Consider the following 812-nt stretch of genomic DNA (forward strand, 5'->3'; position numbering starts at 1 on the left):
AAGAGGAAATGTGGATATGGCTGTGTATAGCATCGTATCTTGGTAAAGACGCATGTGCTGATGATCTTGAATACACCGATGTCCTTATTGTGTACAGGGGAGAAAAAAAAACTATAGATTGTTTTTGCCACTAGAGCTCGCGGACGGTTAAGTATATTTTTTATGCATAGTCCATTCACAGAGATGTGTGCGTGCATAGTTTATGCTCTATGTCGAAACCACTCGTCCACTTGAGATCTTTATAAATAAAAAAGTCTTATTACACATAAGTTCTTAAGCACATTAACTGAGACGAAATAGCCTCTTTAAACAAGTATCTGCAATGTGGAAAAGCCATAATGCGGCCTTTTAGACACTCCCACCTGAAAAAGGAGCATGGAAATTTATTTCATTTCAGGGAGTTTCCCATGCTCCAGACTATTTAAAATTGATATTAAAGCATTGAATTGAGTCTAAACATACCAAACAACCACTGCTAGGCATGTAGTTAGACACTGACACCGTCCTTCATAATTGGTCATGTAGATTTTTTTTTTCTTTTCTTACTAACGTGTATTCCTTTACCTGATAAAGTTTTGATTAATCACATAGTCTTCAATTACTAGTTATTTTCGCAGTCAATTTACCAGAGCCATTAATTATTCCTTATGATGTTACTAACTCGTGTTTCTAACAATGGTTGTTTAGCATTTATAGACTCAGTCCCATGCTTTGATATCAATTATTTATCAAAGTTACTTATTTAGACCTTGGCTGGTATCACAGTTAGGCCTACCGAAAATGAACCCTACAACTTCTCATGGATGACTTGC

Source organism: Penaeus monodon, chromosome 32 (assembly GCF_015228065.2).
Source record: "Penaeus monodon isolate SGIC_2016 chromosome 32, NSTDA_Pmon_1, whole genome shotgun sequence".
Classification (NCBI taxonomy): domain Eukaryota; kingdom Metazoa; phylum Arthropoda; class Malacostraca; order Decapoda; family Penaeidae; genus Penaeus; species Penaeus monodon.